This window comes from Camelina sativa, chromosome 20, assembly GCF_000633955.1.
Source record: "Camelina sativa cultivar DH55 chromosome 20, Cs, whole genome shotgun sequence".
Classification (NCBI taxonomy): domain Eukaryota; kingdom Viridiplantae; phylum Streptophyta; class Magnoliopsida; order Brassicales; family Brassicaceae; genus Camelina; species Camelina sativa.
In genome coordinates this window covers 21,291,323-21,304,612 of record NC_025704.1, presented here as the reverse complement: position 1 = coordinate 21,304,612, position 13,290 = coordinate 21,291,323, and the positions used below count along the sequence as shown (strand labels likewise).

Genomic DNA, 13,290 nt, shown 5'->3' with positions numbered 1-13,290 from the left:
TTTTTTTTTTTTTTTTTTTTTTTTTTTTTTTGTGCAAAAACAAAAGTGTTATTGCACCATGTTATACCCATCAATTGATTTAGTTTGCAAAATAATTTGATATTGGTTCGTGTATTTTTTAAAAATTTGTAATTTTATTTTTCTGTAGCTTTAGAAAAAGTAGTTATTTATATTTTTTGTCCTATAAAAAGAAAAATGTTTCTGTTTTTTGGACATCTCTTGAAATTGAAAAGTTTAAATCTGAACACCCTATGAACAAAGATGTTGGGTTTGATTGGTAAACACAAACAAAACTTTACAAATGGTACAGCTTTGATTTTTACCAATTACAAAAACTTTACCAAAAATTTTATTAAAAGTTTTACTCTCAGTTTTTTTGTACAGCTTTCATATACAGCTTTGCACTATTCCGTAAAAGTTTACAGTTTCAGCTTACAGCTTTTCTGTACAGTTTTGACTATGTTACCAAACAGACCGTTATAATTAATTAGAAAGTTAAGAACATAAATTCTGGATTAGATGTTTAGCCAGCAGATTTAGGGCTAAATGTAAGGTGTTGTTTGAGCACAAGTCAACAATAATGATATCATAACTTGGTAATCTTATTCTTAGTCTTCCTATAAGGAAGTCAAGAGAGGAGAGATGTCTTTCTATTTGGATCTTGTAAAGAAAACGATCAAGCCTCTAGTTTAGGGTTAATTTGCTTTTTTTGGTGGATCTCATGGGGAAAAGAAACAAAGGACAAGTTTTTTCACCTTTTTACAACAATAATAATAATACTTTTGATAGTAAAATATTAAATCCTGAAAATTAAGAGTTACAAAAAGACGAATCTTGGAGCATCAGATTCGTCTCCCCTTCCTGTGTCTATGAAAAAGAATGGGAGTGTTTGAAGATGCTTGCATACGTTAGTCAACGTGGAACCGCGTCTTACGCGGACAATTCGTTTTTTTTTTTGTTGACTCGAATAATAGTGTAATTATTATTTTATATCCATATTTGCTTATAATCTAATACAAATATATAGCATTTATTTCGATGATGAAGCAAGTGTCAGAGACCAATCACCGATTCCATGTGGTTTCTACTTACTTTTTTCTGCCAATTTGGAACTTTAACGGTTGTCTATCTCTCCTGGACTGAACCACCACCAGCGTGGGATATGATTCTATTTCTAGTGATGGTTTATTGTTATAAGACTATCAATAATGGTTTTAAGATTCAACACTCTCCAAATTATCTCTCTTCCGCATACTTTTATTTCTTTTCCATCTAATTATTTAATATCTATTAAAATTTTATATTCTATAATGGTTTGTTTAATAAAATTTAACACTCTACCCTACATTTTTTTATTTTATTTATTTTATTTTTTTTATGTTTTAGTTTTTTCGATTACGTATTAATAACGACTATCATTTAAAATATAATTAACATAGTTAAGAGTTAAATAATTTTTTATTTTTAGTTTCATTTAAATTTTATATTCTTAATTAAAAAATGTAAATAGTAAAAACGAAAATAGAGAGAGTCATTATTAAAACAAATAAAATTACGAAAAACTTAAAATGCAATACAATACAATAAGAAGAACACAATACAATACAATAAGAAGCACACAATACAACCAATAAAACACACATAACTAGTACAATAGACTCAACTCAAAAACTTTAAAATCATTTTAATCACGAGACATTCTGAACTTTGCCCATATGTGTCTGACTAGATCTGCTTGCAATTCGTGATGCACACTTGAATCATGCAATTCAGATCTAGCACGTACATGATTTGCAAATGCAGGTAGCACCTCAGTTGAGAATGGATGCGGTGTATTAGACCCACTTGCCTCAAATTGATCATAATCGTTCCATCGTTGAAAATATATATCACGTTCATCCTCATCAATCATATTACGCAATATGATACATGACCTCATAATGATAGACAAGTCGTCTATGTCCCACAAAGGGGCAGTTGCCACCAGTAAAATTAAAATATAAAAAAAAATTTACACTATGCACAAAAAGCTAAGTAGCAAAATAGTTTGAGAATAAGGTGAAATATGCTCAAGGTTGAGGGTTAGATACCACCTAGCAGTAAGCTGCCACCACTAATAATTTTTGCTGGGTCTGCCCCTGGTCCCACATGCGAGCTGGATATGACATCCCCGAACCTTGAGATGGATATGATATCCCCGAACCATAGTATGGATGATAGTTTGGAACAGCCGATGGCATGAAGAAACTTGGTTGAAAACCATAATTTGGCATATTTGGAGGTTAGTTGGAATATTGATTTTGATATGGATAATTGTTGGGATTTGGGTAGTTAAAAGGGTAATTAGAAGAATTTTGGGTGTTATAAGGGTTATTGTTTGGATCCATTTTTTCAGAGAAGACTGAAAATGATAAAACCAAGAATTTATGAGAGGTAAATAGAAAATTATTGTGAAGAAGATGGTTTTTTTTTCTGTGACCAAACCTAATGAAACAAGTCTCTATTTATAGAATATGAAAAATGATGAATTTTGGTATAATTTTTTTATTTTTTTAAAAGTAATATCATAACAATAATTATTTTCAATAATATAGATGTAAAAAAACCCAATAAATACACTCCATTATTCTCGGATGTATCTATTCATATGTTGTTGTGCATATTTTTTTGAGTCCAGTAAACACATGACACGTGTAAAGATTGCACCCTCTTTTCTCTTTAACCTGTTAAAATGATTCAACACTTGTGAATCCAAGTCATTTTTTTTCATTTCTCAACATCCCTATTATATCAATTAAGCAGCTAAATTTTATTTTCAACAACCCCATTGTAAATAGTCTAAGAGGAAGAAGTGCTGCATGTCTATATTATTGAGAATCAATCGTAACATATAATGATATTATAATTGTATTGATGAATGCCACTTAGCTTATATTTATACTATTATTTTATAGAAGAACAAATACAACAAAAATGGATTTTATCAAGGTAAGTGAGATGCTAGTTTTTTTCCCCATTATGGATATTATGGACTTTGTCTTGGACGTTAATTGCATCTTCCGGTTGGTTGTCGGTTGGGTCCGCTCCTCTTCCGTTACTTGGGGTTGAGGATAGCCGTGCTTCAAGAGACAAAAACAGCAGAGGATAGCCGTGTTCCAAGAGAGAAAAACATTTTCTGCAGTCAAACAATTCAGACGAGTAGACTCTACAACGTTGTTATCGCTAAGGGTTATCTAGGCAGTCCTTGTAGAAGCAAATTATTCTTTTACTGTGGTAAATTTTGCAGATAGACCGGTACAAGTGGCGCTTAAAATGATATGTACTATAAATTCAATAAAAGAAGATAAATTTAAATAAAAGTAAACAAATACGTTTTGCTTTATTTTATTATAACTGTTTAGAAAATAATTACAATCCAACACCAATACTCTTAATAGAGCAATGACAAATAAATGATTGACATTCACCAATAACCCGTTTTCTTCTCAAACAATAATGTTCACATTCTTGGCAGAAACCAATTAAGTTTTTAGCAGCTGAAACACCAATATGTTTATCTGATGGAAGTTTATCTATTTTAAAATTAATTTGAGGGCTTGCTGCTGAATACAAAAAAATCAGTTTTTTCTTCCAAATACGTTTTTGCCTTGATATTTGATACACCTATATTATTTTCAAAATAGAATTTATGTTATAAAATTAGCATTTCATAAGAATTAAAACAAATTTATATAGTATTGTCGTTAACAAAGATTAAACTTACATGATAAAACAATAACTAGAAAAGTTGAAAACAAGACACCTTTCTTCATTTTATGTAACAGAGTTCTAAAAGAAAGATTGTTGAATTGTTTCTTTTGCCAATATTTTGAATTTTTGTTGTGTAGTTCTTAAAAGTAGATAATATCATATATATATCCGATTTTACTTACATTACATCTGAGTTAATATGTTAATTAGTAACGTTTTGTTATAAATGAAGGTTAAAGAGAGTATTCAATTAAATTATAGTTTTGTTTGAACTTATTCGTAGAGATGCATTTATTATAAATGTTAATTATCTCATATCTTTTAAGTGAAAGTTTTATTAGAATTAAATTGCAAATTGTTACAAAAAATATAGCACGGTATATAAGAATGCAACTATTATAAGATAAGAAAAAATGGTTGTTCCGAAAATTTTATGATATTTTTTTGGAAAAAACTAGATTGACCCAAATTAAGAAATTAATTACTAAACTAACTTATAAAATAACATCCATGAACCGAATTTTGAGAATTTGGTGAGGGTGTTGATTGACACTGGTGGTGGTGTCGATCGACACCTTAAGTGGTCGGGGATTTTAGGATTCTCGGTTCAAGTTAATTCGGTTTGAGAGTCGTATTTAAGGTGTGAAATCGACGTGTTAGGTTTAGAAAAGTTGTTTGATACCTCCTTTGTGTGGAAAAAGAGAGAAAACGATTCCCAAAAGATCTTGAGAGTTCCTGAAGGTTTTTACTGAAGCTTTTTGTCCCTGTACTGATGAGTTTGGTTTTGTGGTTGGAGATCTCAGTCTGACATGTTCAGACCCTGCAACATGGCCTTCTTGAGGTACACTTTGTCTCCAACCTGAAACTCAAGATCTAGTCTCCTCTTATCAGCATAACTCCTCTGACGATTCTGAGCCTTCTTCATGTTCAGCTTTAGAACCCGAATCCTCCCCGAGATCTCGTGAACAAAACTCGCACCATATATGCTCCTCTCTCCCACCTGAGTCCAGCATAACGGTGTACGTGATGGCCTCCTATACAACGCATCCACAACCACTTAAGCGTCCCGCAACAGCACCACCTCTAACCTTTTGCACTACTATGTACAGAAGGCTAAGAAAGAAATCTAAACCATACACAAAAACACAACTTACCGTGGAATCACATTGAAGACTCGAAGAGGATGTTCTAAGACTCCATATCACACACAGTTTACTAACTCACATAATCAATCAAAGCATGTAAATCCACAACATCAACAACACAAGGCCTAGTGAACCCATATCTAGAACCGTAATGGCTCTGATACCAAACTGAAACGATCCGATCTATACTCATTAACATTATAACCCCAATCAATTGAACAACATAAATAAAACATCATTAAACCAATATCATCAGCCCAAAATATCCAATAACCATTACCAATAATAAATCCATAACAGTTAAACCAATAATCATTCCAACATAAACTAAGGAACCAGCAATCCTAGACAACATTCTAAAGACTCAACTCTTGCAACCTAACAGAAGCCAAACAACAACCAATCAAGCCACTAGAACATCCTCCTCTTCATTGTGTTAATTCCACGATCACATTTTGCCTTTACCTGCATCACAAACACAAATGAGATGCGTGAGTATTATCATAAATAAGCTGTCAGGTGATCCTCCCATCTACTGGACTATACACACAAGTGAAAGACAAACACAATCAATACACGGAACAAGCAAACCATGCAAATTATGAACACATTCATAACTCCACGACCTTGCGTCCACTAACGCACACCATGAGTCGACCGATGCACTCCTTGCATCGACCGATGCAACATCCATCATCTCCATTGAATTCTAACAGCATCGACCGATGCAGTCGTGCGACGCATCACCGAACGCGATCTCCTCCGTCTCCTCTTGGCTCCAAAATGCCAAAAATGACTCCAAAGTTCACAAAAACTCACAACAACACTCACACACGAGCACATAAGCATTCAACAACCAAAAATCACAGAAAACAAGCATCAAATCACTTAAATCAGCCATAGTCACGCACTCACCTTTGTGAATGCCGAAAATTGATTCTAAACTCGCGAAAATAACATCCTAGCAAGCTCCTAACACTTCCCCAGCCCAGATCGTCACTCGACAGGAACATATCTCACAAGCAATGGCCAAAACTCTCAAGAACTCTTACAGAACCTTTCTCTCTTTTCTAAGCTTTCTAGAAAATGACCAAAAGAGGCCAAACTCGTCGAGCTTCCCCTTACATACCCGACCTTAGGGTTTTCTCAAACCAAAACGCAACAAAACGAGCGTTTAACTTAAGTCGTCCCGCACAACCCGAACCGGGAATCCGGTTCACGGGCGTTACATGACTTTAGAAGACTCCTAAAAGAGCCGTTGGTGCAATTAGAATCAAGAAGACAAATATGTCTCATCCTCTCTTTCTCTTTTCTTGTCCATATGCATATTGTATAGCATATTCACTTTCCTTTCTATTCCCTGTTAGTCGATTCTAGGTTGTAAATGAAGAATTATTGAATGAGAAGTTCTTTCTTTCTCTTCTAATCTATTCTGCAAACTCTCTCTTTTTCCTTTGATTCAATTTTCATTATTTCTTCATCAGTCTCACTAAAGCACTCTATGTTCCCTATTCAAAACTAACTCTCCATCTGACCGAGAAAACAAGCTACGGGTCATCCTAGAGAAGCTTGGAATTGAGAATGTCTGAGTAAACTTCAATCCAATCAATGAACCAACCATGTCACAGAAGGACTCAACCAGGTTAGAATCATCAAAACCAACTGGTCATGTTCCTGAATTAAAAGAAATTCCTAGGGAAGATCATATTCAACATGACCAAGAGGGAGACTAGTTAAGGAGAAGATGGTTTAAACTCACTTGAAATGGGAAACGCCTCCGGAGAAGAAGGCCATGTCCCTACGGATCAAAAAGAGGATAATGATACTCAAGAGGGGGTTATTCAACTCAGAAGAAGTGAGAGACTAACGAACAAAACTATAATCTACTACAATAGTTTGGTCGTTGCTTACCCAACTCAAGCCGTATGCACTCTTGCACACTTTCCCTTAGAGCATAAGGTTTTCCTCGCAAAGTGGATTAACATTGGATTCAACAAATTCATGAAGAAGCCAAAGAACAAAAAGTATGGAGAGATGTTGTTGGGGAATAAACTAAAGCGAAGGTGATAAACAACACATGGGATGAGGCTGATCTACCCAAGGGAAAGAAAGCCGTGACATCTTGGTGGATCTTCACTATGAAGTACAAGAGTGATGGGTAGATAGAACACTATAAAGCTCGAATTTTAGCAAGAGGGTTCACTCAAACCTATGGAGAAGACTATCTTGATACTTTTGCACCAGTCTCCAAGCTCCATATGGTAAGTGTAACACCTCATACTAAACCTAAAAATATACGGGAAGAACGCGAACATGACCATATGACCAACGAGGGAAATAAACCAAATGAGGGGAAGATTGGTTAAAAACCATAGGAACAACGTTGACTAAAGCTCAGTAGAAGGGATCCAGAAGACTTGCCTCGAGAGATTATTACTCAGAAAAATAATTTGAAGATGAAAGACGCAGTAAGATAACCGAACGACCATACCGAGAAGAAAACGTTGAAGAAGAGAATTTCTAAGAAAGACTAGAGTCAATCAATATCTAAGAGGACTGACATCAAAAGCTCTGCAAAGAATATTTAAGGATCGATGCTAACGTTCAACATGAGCCGATAGCCGTCAAGTGAGAGTCGTTTTTTTATGGTAATTAGTCCAGTTGGGAAGGAAGAAAATGAAGAATTCAGTGGGCTAAGGCATAATCAGATAAGAAGCTTGAAAAGTTTTAGTTAAGAAGAATCAGTCAGTTTTCAGAGTTTCAGATAATTGACCCAAAAGCTAACCAGAAGAGTGCTAATTAGGAGCAGAATTAAAATTTTGTGCTAAGGACAAGCATGAAATAACTTAAAAAGACCTTGGAGATTTTAGGGAGGCTAAAGGAAGATAAATTAGGAAATTTTATCTTGAAAAATCAGATTATTCATGGTGGAATTATTTTTGGGCGCAATGGCACATAAAATTGGTCGAAACAGGATATTTCCGGCAAAAAACGGTTAACGGCTTGTGAGAATTAGGCTTAGAATCAATTAGGAGAATTTTCATTGGTCAAGAGGAGACCAAGTGGCTCATTCTCAGTCAAGAGAACAGGATAGAGACGTTGGTGAGCTGTAATGCCATGTGTTAGCTTAAGAAGTGGATAAACATGGAAAAAATGAAATGTCAAGTTATGATTGGTGGAGAATTGAACGTGAGACACTTGTTTAGATGACTAAGTAGCTCTAGGGGATTATAAATACCCACCCTTCGTTCATTAGGTTTAGAACACCAAATCTTAACCAAAATCTTAGTTAAAAAGTTCTAGTTCATTTTTGGAGATAGCGGAAATCTCAGAGCAGCTCAAGGAAGTTTCTGAAGAAGTTAGCAAGTTTGTAGGTAAGTAGATTAGTCTTAGTTTCAGTTTTCCTTCTAGTTTTTTATTTTTATATCTCAACCTAAGTGGATCTTGATAATGCAAAATTCAGAGCTTTCGAGTTTGAGTGGATCTAGCTAGTCAGAGTTGTGAGTACCAAACACATGTGAAATAGCATATGTTTAGGTTTTATTTATTTGTTTGATACTGCATATGCGGTTAAGTTTTGTAGTTGATTGAATTGTTTGGTTGTTGTGTTTATTATCGTAATTTCTTGTGGTAATTGTCGCATGTTAGGTTCATGTTCTATTTTTTTATATTTCATGTTCATTGTTGTGTGATTTGTTTGATGTGATTATTATTGTGTGATTTGTTTGTTCTGAGTAGTATAGATGTTAGTATAATTGGTTATGCTATCGATCTAGCTGTTATGCTACTCGTTTATTTGCAAGTTATTGACGAGATTGAGATGCCTTGTTTAATGTTTTTTCTTATTTGTTATTTGCTTGTTATAGAAAGCTTGTTAGTTTGTTGTGTGTTGTTTGTGTTAGTCATGCTCGTGCATGGCTAATGTTTGATTGATTGATTGTTAGTTAATGTTGCAAGTATTCTTAGTCATTAGATATACTTGTATTTTTGGTTGAGTCATTTGTCTAGTTAAGACTTGGGAAAGGCGATAACGTGATTGTCCCTATGGCTCGAAGTGGTTCGCTACCAACGAGCATTACTTGACGAAGTAGTAAATTTTACCGTAAGGGAATTGGTCCCTTGTACACGGTTTTAGGAAAGAGATGTGATCATTCTAGCCTATGTGGCTAAGAGTCGGGGAAGCATTTCCGGATGGGAAATCTGTATTGTAGAAGATCAAAGACCTTAAGGTGAAGTCTATTAGTATCGTACAAGGTAATGTGAGTCGTTGTGGAGGTACTCTTTATTTGAGTGTGTTTTAGCTTCTTTAAGCATTGTTTGATTGCGTGATTCTCTGATTTATTTAATGAATGTGTTGATTGCATTAGTTTCTTATTTGTTGTTATAGTTTAAGTTAGGGTGTTGTTTAGAGTTTATTTAGGCGGGCTCACTAAGTAATCTTAGATTACTCATGATGCTACCTTTTGTTTTGCAGGTATGTCCTTTAAGGTAATCCCCTAGCTGCCGTGGTGATCATAGACTGGCCAGATTAGATGTTTTACAGCTGTTTGCTAAAAACTCGAAAATTTTATTATGTATAGTTTTCTTTATAGGCCCGGAAAACTATACTTTGTTTGGTAACGATTTAAAGTATGATACTATACTAAGTAAGAATCAGTTTTATCTGAACCTGAAAGTGTTCAAATGATATATTAGTCCTGTCCAGACTGACACAACTCACGACCGTGGTACGGGTTGAAAAGCTTTAGGCCATGATCGAGAGGTAAAGATACTCGAGATTGGTTGATGGGCAAACATATGCGTTCTGGGAACCTCTATCGACTGATTACGGGTGTCATATGTGACGCTCCTGTTTCGTTTTAGTTATAGAACGGTTCGGGGGTGTTACAGTAAGGGTGGTACTTTCCTGAGCTACTAACTTGTCTTGGGATTTGTGGCAGATGGATGTCAAGAATGTCTTTCTCCAAGTAGAATTAGAAGATGAAGTTTATATGAGCCTTCCACCAGGTCTTCAAGACACCATTTGACTTGGAAAAGTTTTAAAACTCAAGAAAGCTATTTGTGGGTTCCACCAGGTGTCGTCCGTGCTTTCTGAGGCGCTGCCTTTGACTCAGCATGAGAGAAGGGGGCGGAAATGCAGTCTCCGAGAGAGTGGTACTACAAGTGTAGCTCAACGCTGATGGAGAAAGGTTTTAGAAGGTCAGAAGCTGATCACACCCTCCTCACTTATCCAAGCCAAAGAGATATTATAGTCATCTTTATATACGTTGATGATATTATCATCTCCGGGGATGACAAGGTAGAAATTCAAGATACCAATCTTACCTAGTCAATTTTGATATTAAAGATCTTGGAAAACTCTTTTGATCATAAAGAAAGGTAGAAGTTTGTCGTTCTAAGGAAGGGCTCTTTTGATCATAAAGAAAGTATGCACTTAATCTTTTAAATGAAGTAGGTAAGCTTGGATCAAAGCTGGTGGTAACACCACTTGAAGAAGATCAGACGGCTAGTCGAAAGGGGGAGCTTGATGATGCTCCATTTGAAGATGTAACTTAGTATCGCTGGTTGGTAGTAAAGTTTATTTATCTCACTATTACACGACCTAACATTTGTTTTGCTGTGAATAAGGTGAGCCAACACATGCAAAAGCCAAAGAGGCATATTGGGACATGGTGAGCCGAATACTCAAATATCTTAAAGGAGCTTCAGGACAAGATATTTGGATGGTATGCAATGGGAATACATAGCTTGTGGGCTACTATGATGCTGACTATACTTGATATCTTGAAGACTGACGTTCAACCACCAGATATTGCACTTTCAATGGAGGCAACCTTGTTACGTGGAAGAGCAAGAGGAAAAAGTTGGTTTCTCTCTAGCGCCGAGTCCGAGTATAGAGCAATGAGGAAGCTCACAACCAAGCTGATGTGGCTAAAAGCCCTTCTAAAAGATCTTGGCATTAACACACCAAAGCTGATCACAATGCATTGTGACAACCAAGACGCCATCCACATAGCATTATGATAGGACCAAACACATTGAAGTGGACTGCCAAAAACTAAGAGACCAAGTCCAACTTGGAGTCATTCTATCATGCTACACCGAGAGCTCCGAGCAATTGGTCGACGTCTTCACCAAAGCATCCAGTCCCAAAGCTTGTGAGTACATTCACTCCAAAACTTGGTCTCACAGATCTTACTAAACCATGAGTTAATTCCTCTGGCTATGGACTCCATACTCTTTTTTCTTTGGTATAGTTTTTTCCCATAAGGTTTTCTATACTAAGGTTTTCTATACTCACTACAAGAAAACATGCTATTTACAACTACGTTTGGCGACTAAATACGTAGTCGCTTAATTTCCCGATTACTTGTCGACTCAGTAGCAACCAAGTTACAACTGCGTAAATTTAGTCGTAACTCAGACGTTATTTACCGACCAAATACAGTAGTCGGTACTGTAGTCATTTATTAACGATCATTATACGACTAAATGGGAAGAACTTAATTTTGTTGCCTCATAGTAGCTAATTTGGCGACTAGGTAGTGACTAATCCGATGAGTCTGTAAGTTGGCGATTATACAGCAACTAATGTGGTGGCCTTCTTGACATATAAACTATAAATACAAGCATCATGTTGTGGCATTCTCATATTATTCTCATTCTCAATTTTTTTTATGCTTGATTTACCATATCTATACTTATTGTTATATAATTTTAGGTGCACCATGTCTTATTAATTGTTTAGACTTGAGCTTTTGTTTCCTATTACTGTGCCAGATGTGAATTGGCTGCAAAGTGAAAAATTACCTATGAAGGTGAAACTCAAGAAAATGTATATGAATCAGTAGGTCTGAATTTTTAAAATTAGTAGTCTTCATTTATGCTAAGTCATTTCTAAATTTTAATTTAAAAATAGAAAATGTAAATTTTATTATATTAAGTATATATGTAAATAATGTTTTGTAAATTTTAAGTGATCAATATATTATGTAGTGTATAAGTAGTATGCTTTAAATAATATGTAAACTAAATTAAATTATATGTTTTTAAAAAATTTTAGTTTGGCTACTGATTCGCGACAAACAAGTGACTAACTTCAAAATATTGGGTTTAATTATAAATTACGTGGTGGACCAGATTTTGGACTCCTAAACAAGCCCAACTTTTTTAAATAAAATTATATGCCAACTAATGCGCGACTAATAAGCGACTAATTTTAAAACATTTTGGGTTAATTAAACCCGGGAATCCATTTACGCGGTCCAGCCCATAACAATCGACCTAACCCTAATTTTACAACCCTAATCTCTCATTTCTCACAATTCTTCTTCTTTGTCGATTCTCTCAAAACCCTAATCTCTCAATCTCTGATTCTCTCCATCCCCGATCTGTCTTTTCTACACCTAAGCCATCTCCGATTCTCTCCATCCCCGATACTTACGATACCTCCTGCCAAGAAGCTTGGACGAAAGAGGAATGTTGTCCCTAACGCTTCTCTCAGACCTGGTGGCTCTAACCTTTCGTCCTCTAACAAGGTGAGAAAAGTCAACCCTCTACCGCCTCAATACAACTTCACGCCACCGGATCAAAATCCTACGCCTCAGACGCCTCAAGAACAAGTCCGCTTTTCCCCCCAACTATCGACGTCATCCGCACAGCATGTCAGAAACTAAACACCACCACAGACCCTATTTCAGAACTCCGTGAATCGAAGCATTGATGACCATCCAACTCGGTCATTACCAGAATTTCATAACAATCCTCCGGTTCGATCGAATCCTTTGCATGATTTTGCGAGATCTCCAGCTCAGAACTCTCACGCTCAAAGTTATCCTTCTTCTCGAGGTAACAACTTCGACGAGTCAGATCCAGTGTTGTCGGAACTCCAGGAGGACACGTTGAGGGCTCTTAACGCCATACTGATGGTGCCGGACCGTCATACTTTTACCACCGGCCTCTCTCCGAAACCGAAGCCTAACACGACTTGGTATGTAAACACATTTAAATCTCCAGCTCATAACATGTTTTCATATGTTTTCTTCTAGATTAGAGTCGATGAATTTGTTGCTTTTAGATGACACACAACATCACTATTGTTTATTGTTTTGTGATTCCCAAGTCTCTCATCAGTTAGTAGTAACTAGAAGAGTATATGTGTTTTTTAATTTGATTTTAAATGACTTTGGTATGGTTTACACTTACGCTTGATTCTGACTTGATTCTTATGTTATGAGGTTTACTCGTGATGTCAAATCACAACTGGTGCGGAAGATTACAAAGGTTTTTACAAACAAATTTGATGGTTCATACTATAATTGGTCATGTGTGCCTCCGGAGAGATGAGAAAGATACTTCCTTGAGTTTGCGGTATAGTTGTGACAACCCGTCTCGT

The 13,290-nt window shown here is 35.7% G+C and overlaps 1 long non-coding RNA gene and 1 pseudogene across 1 annotated transcript; one reads left to right on the top strand and one right to left on the bottom strand.

Annotated features, from left to right (window-relative positions):
- LOC104771359 lies at nt 3,409-3,812 on the bottom strand (annotated as a pseudogene).
- Nucleotides 8,179-11,304, top strand: LOC104771358. Its single transcript, XR_764815.1, has 3 exons — nt 8,179-8,269; nt 9,370-9,383; nt 9,836-11,304. It is a non-coding gene; the product is annotated as an uncharacterized LOC104771358 (long non-coding RNA).